This window comes from Vespa mandarinia, chromosome 20 (genome assembly GCF_050613455.1).
Source record: "Vespa mandarinia isolate Hongniang chromosome 20, ASM5061345v1, whole genome shotgun sequence".
In the NCBI taxonomy this organism is placed as follows: domain Eukaryota; kingdom Metazoa; phylum Arthropoda; class Insecta; order Hymenoptera; family Vespidae; genus Vespa; species Vespa mandarinia.
In genome coordinates this window covers 3,002,501-3,010,000 of record NC_140829.1, presented here as the reverse complement: position 1 = coordinate 3,010,000, position 7,500 = coordinate 3,002,501, and the positions used below count along the sequence as shown (strand labels likewise).

Genomic DNA, 7,500 nt, shown 5'->3' with positions numbered 1-7,500 from the left:
TCCTCCTCCTCCTCCTCCTCCTCTTTCTTCTTTGCTAACTGGTTCTTGTCCTTCTTCGTGTTCTCTCGTCAAGAGGAAGATCCCCAAGTTTAAAGAATGTCAATTAGAAGACACGTACGATACAACCTAAGTTATATTATTACGTAAAATAAGATCATTCAAGTATATCGATTGTATTTGATTGAATGATTACCTTGGAAATAATGTTAGTTCGAAGTAAATTTTATTCAAATGCAACAAATTCGTTTTGTCTATTTATGAAAATCATTTCTTGATTTTGTTCGAGTAATCTTTCTCTTTTGTTTTTTTTTTTTTTTTTTTTATTGGATTAATTAATCGGTGGTAAATATTTTGTCAAATAAATGGTCTTTTAGTAAAATACATTTGTATAAAAAATATTTATATATATTTATATATATTTTCTTTTATACAAATTATATATATATACATATATATATATATATATATATATATATATATATATAAAATATATACGAGCCGTTGATTTTGAAAGTGGGGCAAATCCATTTTATAAAAAAAAAATAGTTTACAATTTTTAGTTTTTTATTTATTATAAATTAACATAAAATTTGTTTTTATTTATATATATATATATATATATATATATATAAAAGAAAAAAAGAAAAAAATGGACTTACCCCAGGTTAAAAATCAACGACTCATATATATATATATATATACATATTAGATAATAAACAAATATTTTAATTGAATTACTAACCATCGTTCTATTTTATTTATTTTCTTTTTATTTTCGTTTATTTTCAATTTAATCGCCCAGTAATATACCAACCTTATCGCTTATATTACGTACTTACGTTTTATTACAAATGCTTGTAATTAATTGAAAATATCCATTGAAAACTTTCGAAAGTAAAAAGTAAACAGTTAAGGATGAATAGATGTCTAGAGAAAAAGAAAAGAAAACAAAACAAAACAAAACAAAAAAAAATATGTAAAGTTTTATAGGTATAGTATTTAATTAGATATCAAATCGGTAGCCACTAATTCCGTGGTCGCCAATCAATCAATCGATGAATTAATCAATCAGTCAGTCAATCAATCAATCAATCAATCAATCAATCAATCAATCAATCAATCAATCTATTAATTAATTAAGTAACTGTCCGTACGTTTATATGTATTTTTTGACGTCTTTTTTTATCGTTGTACTATTATCGGATCGAAAACTAAACCAGGGCTCGATCAAACTTGGACCCTCTTTTTCTTTTTTTTTTCTTATCTGTAATTTCTTCTTTTCTTCTTCCCTCCCTTCTAGCCCCCCCCTCCAATCTCCCACCCGCCCCCAAAATCTCCTACGTCTCGTTTCAATTCAATTTTTTTATTTTATTCAATTGATACGACGAAATGTCTTTTAGATTTGCTTCGTTCACCGAATAAAATAAAGTAAAAAGTAAAAAAAAAAAAAAAAAAATAAAAAAAAAAAATAAAAATAAAAAAAAAATAAAAAAAAAAGAAAAAGAATTACGATCAACAAAAAAAAAAGATCAATTAATCGACACGATGTACAAATAAAATGGATAAATAAAAATTTGACTTCTCCTTTAGGAAAATAAAATAAAATAAAATAAAATAAAAAAGAAAAAATAAAAGAAAAAAAAAAAGAAAAGATGTTTAATATAAGTAATGATATTATTTATTGCAAATATTTTTAATTAATTTATCGATACGAAATTTGTTAATACCTCTCTCTCTCTCTCTCTTATTTTTTTTTTATTTTTTTTTTTTTATTTTTATATACATGAGCCGTTGATTTTGAAACTGCGACAAGTTCATTTTTCTTCGCTTTTTCTTTTCCCCTTTCCCCCTTCCTTTCTCTTTCTCTTTCTCTTTCCCTTTTTAATTATCATTTAATGAAAAAAACTTTAGCTTTTTAATTGAAAAATTTGAAGGATGGATATTAATATTATAAGAGAGATAAACTCGAGTGTAATGAATTAATTATATTAATTAGCGAGTAGGGATAGTTCGATCGATTTGAAAAATTAAGTTAAGACAGAAAGTAACGAAAGATTTTCGAGAGATTGACAGAGAGACAGAGACAGAGAAGAAGAAAAAAAGAGAAAGAATGAAAGTCGACGTAGAAGAAGAAAAAGAAGAAGAAGAAAAAGAAGGATGAGGAGGAGAAGGAGGAGGAGAAGAAGGAGGAGGAGGAGGAGGAGGAGGAGGAGGAGGAGGAAAAGAAACCTCTCAAAAAGTTCAGTGATGGAAGGTCATAAACAACGTTCAACGATGATCGTTGTTTTCGCGCTAGCGAACCGACGAAAACAAGAAAAGAAAAACGAGGGTCGTGTACGAGGGTGGTGGTGGTGGAAGGGTGGATGGGATAGGGGTGGATGTTGAGTGGGAGGGGGAACGAGTAAAGGTTATAGTATACCATCACTACGTACGTAGTAATAGTAATAGTAATAGTAATAGTAGTAGTAGTAGTAGTAACAGCATACGATGGGGGTGGATATTTCAAACCCTTCGTCACCATCATCGTTGCAGCAGCAGCAGCAGCAGCAGCAGCAGCGGCAGCAGCAGTAGCAGCAGTAGCAGCAGCAGCAGCAGTAGTAGTAGTAGTAAGAGCAGCAGCAGCTGCAACGAGACTAGACCTTTAGATGAGGGGGTAGTTTGAGGGGTGGTGGATTGGGAAGAAGGAAGAGGAGGTGGAGGAGGAGGAGGAGGATAGGGAACGGTAGGGACTCGCATAAATCAACGTTCCAAAGTTATATTAACGGTATTTCATACCGGTTGTCTCGCGGTTTCTCTCGTTCAACTTGGAAGACAAGAAAAGTAGTCATTACTGTTATATTAGGTAAGGTATGTTTATAGGAGAGGGACGAAGTTATGGGAACATTTCTAATTGCTCGGTATATATGTATGTGTGTGGGTATGTGTGTATGTGTATATATATATATATATATATATATATATATATATATATATATATTTTAATCGATCATTTTAATAAACTCTTTACTTTTCTTTTTTTTTTTTCTGTCTTTGTTTTTTTTCCTTTATACTATCATCATCATCATTATTACCATATAGATCTTCTATGATAATCAATATCAATTTGATCATTAATTTATCAAGGTATTAATTGATTAATTTAAATTCCCATAGAAATTATACATATATATATATATATATATATATATATATATATATATATTTGAAATAAATCTCTATATAATAATAAATGCTCTAGAAAGAATTTGACTAACAATATAAATAATTAGTTAATAAGAAAATTAAATAAGTCTTTTCTCTCTCTCTCTCTCTCTTTCTCTATCTATCTATCTATCTATCTATCTATCTATCTCTTTCTCGTATTTTAGCGCATAGTTTTTAAAGGAATGACGGAAGGAATAAAGAAATAAAGAAAGGTAGGAAGGAAGGAAGGAAGAAAGGAAGAAGTTTCTTACGTTGGAAAGTAAAGACCTTCAGTAGGATCGAGAAATAGTTGGCCGCGTAATATTTTCAACGTTCACGACGTACGAAGGGTAAAGTGCCGCAGGGTTTAATGGTGGACTTTCGGAGGATGGCGGTACTGGCGGAAAAAAAGAAAGAAAGAAAGAGAGACAGAGAGAAAGGGAGAAAGAGAGAGCTAGAGAAAGAGAGAGATGGTGAACGAAGAAGAGAATTCGTCGTGACACACTGGGTAACGTAATCCATGGCAATTTGTCATTCCCCATGGAGCTCGATTCTTATTTTTCCAGTTGGACACCTCGTGCAAGACTGCACCAATTTTCTCTCTCTCTCTCTCTCTCTCTCTCTCTCTCTCTTTTTTTCTTTTTCTTTCTCTCTTTCTTTCTTTCATTCTTTCTTTCCACCTTTATACCGTAATTCGTACGAAAGTAAGAAAATATTCTACGACCTTGGGAAATGCTTCTTTTAAAATCGTAAAACTATCCTATGATTCTTCGTAAACTCTTCCATTGGGTTTTAGGGGCATTTATCCTTTTAAAGGAAGATAGAGTAACGCGGTTAACGTCTAGTCGGGATGTCGAATAAGTGTGGGACCATTCTTTTTTTTTTTTTTTTTTTTTTTTCTTTTCTTTTCATGGGGGTCATCCCTCTCTTTCTCTCTCTCTCTCTCTCTCTCTCTCTCTCTCTCTCGCTCTCGCTCTCGCTCTCTTTTTCTCTTTTTCTCTTTTTCGCTGTCTTACTTTTTCTATTTAAAGGTCGTTTCCATATATTTCGATTCAAGTCCCAGTTCAAGTCTCAGTTCAAGTCTTTCTCGTAATTTACATCGGTGGAGAGTTCTATACGATCATCGGGTCCGTTCTGATCGAATTGATTTCGAGATTGAACGGGGAATGAAAATATACGATTGGGTTGAATTATATGGATTTCGATTATGTTTAAAAAAAAAAAAAAAAAAAAGAAAAAAAAAGAAAAAAAATGGAAAGAAAAAAATCGCCAAGGTCGAAACTAACGAAAACGCTAGGATCAAATAGGATTGATTTGAATTCAATTCAATCGAATTCAATTCAATTCAATCTCGAATTAATTTTCGCTTTTTATGTGTTTTTCTTTTTTTTTTTTTTTTTTTATTTATTCACTATATCACTTACAAGTGAATAATGCTCTTTTTTTTTTTTTTTTTCTTTTTTTTTTGTTTTTTTTTTTTTTTTTTTTTTATATCTAAAATTAATATCGTTCGATTTCGTTTTTATTTTTTCCTTTTTTTCTTTTCCTTTTTTTTTTCCTTTCCTTTCCTTTTTTTTTTTTTTTTTCTTTTTTGTTTCATTTGAAAATGTTTAATACATTTACATCTATAAACGAATAACAACGCTGTAGAATATTTTTTGTTTTGTTTTTATTTTTTCTTCTTCTACTTCTTTCTAATGTCGAAACAATATGAATATCTTTTATCAAAATAAATTTTACGCTTGCTATAGTATTTTTTCTTTTTTTCTTTTTTCTTTTTCATTTTTTTATTTTATTATTCTTTTATACTGCAAATTTTTAATATCATTATATTTAAATGTACAAAGTAAATCCCATATCTTATTATTTTGTTTTTTCCTCAAAAGAAAAGATAAAAGGAGAGGGAGGTGGAAGGGTGTGGGTAGAGAGCGGGGGGGGGGCGGAGGAAAAGAGAACTCGTTTAATATTTCACGTTTAAAGAAACGACGCTAATACTTCTTTATATCGAAAATTCTCGAGATTGCTTATTCAAGCGACCAACCCAACCCAACTTAACCTAATCCAAAAATAAACGTATGCTAATATATATATATATATATATATATATATATATATATATATATATCTTTGCATATATCATTAACAAAAAGTTATGAAAGTTTGCGTACTAATGAATACATAGATCTTTTTCTCTCTCTCTCTCTCTCTCTCTATTTTTCTTTTTCTTTTTTCCTTATCTAAATCAGTTCAGCCACTTGACGCCTCGAAGAATGTTATTTGTTTCTTTACAAGCAACATCGAACGAAAAAAAAAAGAAAAAAAGAAAAATAGAAGAAGAAACTATAAAAGACTTTGTTTTTGATAAGACGAAATATGATTTTCATGAATAATAAGATGAAGAAATGATGTGTAATATGGAGAAAAAGAGAAAGAGAGAGTGAGAGGAGAAGAAGAAGAAGAAAAAGAAAAAGAAAAAGAAAAAAAAAATGAAGAATGGAGATGGGTGTGCACGTTTAACGAGTAACACGAGCTAAATGAGTAATAAATAACGGTTGGTATGTTGTTAGTCGAGCGTAGCTTCGTGGCATTTCTTCCTATCGGAAGGGCGTTTTCCAGGTGCAGCCTGCCACTAATTACACCTGCACCTGTCGCTATTTACTTTTACCTACCTACCTACCTACCTACCTACCTACCTACCTACCTATCTACCTACCTAAACCATCTTGTTTCTAATCGTTCGTACTGCGTTTCTCTACGTGGTAATTAGTAGAAAACTTTTATTTCACTTTGCAAACTTATCATCTTTTTCCATCATTCTCTTTCTTTCTTTTTTTTTCTCTCTTTCTTTCTCTTTCTTTCTTCCTTTATTTTTTTTTCTTTTTTTCTTTTTTTTCTTTTTTGTGTGTATTCTTTTTTTTACCTCCTTCTCTCTCTCTCTCTCTTTCACTCTCTACTTCTATCTTTTTTTTCTTACTATCCTCTTGATAAATTTTGCAAAATTTACGTCACGATTAACGTTCGATCTTACGTTGTCATATTATGGATCTATCGATAATAAAAGATAGATATCTAAGTACGATTTTGATCTTATTCATAGATGAAATTAATTTCGATCGTATTATACTCCTTTTGTCTTTTTGTTATTCTCGACAGCGAATGTTTATTTATATATATATATATATATATATATATATATATATATATATATATATAATCTTTAATATCGTTTCTCAATATGGAAAAAGAGATAGAAAAAAAAGGAAAGATAAAAAAATGAAAGGATAAAAGAAAATAGAAAGTAGAAAAGTAGGTGGATAAAGATTCGTGAGAAAATCCTAAGGATTAGATTATCTAAATTTAAATAAATAAATCCATTTTTATCCATATATCCATTTTATATATATATATATATATATATATATATGTATATATAAATATATATATTTCTATATAATATAAAATATTTATATATTATATTATATAATATATAAACATATAAATATTTATAAAATAAAATAAATTTATATATGATTATATATTTGTATATAAAATAAAATGTATAATAATATATAATATATAATATTTATATAATATTTATATATTATATTATATTATATATTATAATTATTATATTATTAAATATAATATTATATTATATATTATATATTATATATTATATCCTCCATATATAATATATAACGCGATTTATAATAATCGAAGTGAATGGATTTAATCGATTTAATTAAATAAAAAAATAAATGGAAAAAAAATAGATAAATAAAGAAAAAAAAACAGAGAGAGAGAGAGAGAGAGAGAAATAAAGAGAGAAAATAGAAAAGAAAAGAAATGAAAAAAAAGAAAAAAGAGAACTATTATTCAACGATGACGGGAAGAGTGACATTTAAACGTGGAAAGCCATATAATCGGTGAACGACACCATAGATGCTTCCCTAAGACTTAGTTCAAGGCTCAAAGGTAATTTAAGGTTCGTTGCGTGCTCGAAGGAAAGTTCAGCACCGTAAACTTTTGCCCCCCTAAGGGATATAAAGTCGTGGTTCAACGAGGGATAGTTGTATGTAAATGGTAAATGGCGGTGGGGTATAGAAGTAAAATGGTAATGGTGGGGGCTTTTTAGGATAGGTGGGGATGTTAGAAAGAGGGGAAGTAAATAGGTAGTAGATTAGATAGATATAGGAAATGGGGTGCTTTGCTCGTGGTAGGACGAATCAGGATGAAACTATCGGTAAATGTAAGGGGGTTGAAAGCGTCGCTTCGCAATCGTCGACATGGCCTCTAGCTGGATTGTATGCTAATGCG

The 7,500-nt window shown here is 29.5% G+C and overlaps 1 protein-coding gene across 15 annotated transcripts in view; it reads left to right on the top strand.

The window, feature by feature from the left end:
• Nucleotides 1-7,500, top strand: part of Fas1 (fasciclin 1 Fas1 domain-containing) — a 363,149-nt gene that overhangs the window by 76,110 nt on the left and 279,539 nt on the right. The gene's annotated exons all lie outside the window — the stretch shown is intronic.